This window comes from Gossypium arboreum, chromosome 10, assembly GCF_025698485.1.
Source record: "Gossypium arboreum isolate Shixiya-1 chromosome 10, ASM2569848v2, whole genome shotgun sequence".
NCBI classification, from domain to species: domain Eukaryota; kingdom Viridiplantae; phylum Streptophyta; class Magnoliopsida; order Malvales; family Malvaceae; genus Gossypium; species Gossypium arboreum.
In genome coordinates, this window is record NC_069079.1 from 114,970,606 (window position 1) to 114,971,262 (window position 657).

A 657-nucleotide genomic window follows, 5' to 3' on the forward strand; every position below is an offset into this window, starting at 1 on the left:
AAAAATATTAACATGGAATACTAGAATATTAGAATAACAATAATAATGATATTTACAAAATAAAAACAAATCATGTACTAATAATAAAATAGGAAAAATGATATATTTGGTAATAATAATATAAAATAATAATATGTACATAAAAATACATATATATATATGCATATAATAAAAGTATGTAATAATAATAATAATAATATCTACAATAAAAGAAAATATTAGGAAGCGTACATAGAAAATATATATATAAAAATTTACAACAATAATATAAAATAATGATATGTGTAAAATATATATATATACATATGTACATAAAATATACACTAATATAATAATAGTTATAATAATACTAGCAATAGTAATAATTTGTAATAATAATATATACACAATATGGTATTTAAAATATATATATGTATATAATAGTATTTAAGAAATATATAACTAATGGCATTAAAAATATATACATAATATATATAAAATACCTAAAAAAGAAGGGGAAAGAAGAGAGAAGGAGGGGGAAAGGAAATCCGCCAAGGGGGGCGGTCACGGTCGATCGTCGGTCGCCGCCGTCGTCACCATCACATTGCCCACCGCCTGGTGGCGGAAAAGGTAAATTTTTTAACAATATATGTATATATAAAGAAAGAAAAAACACAA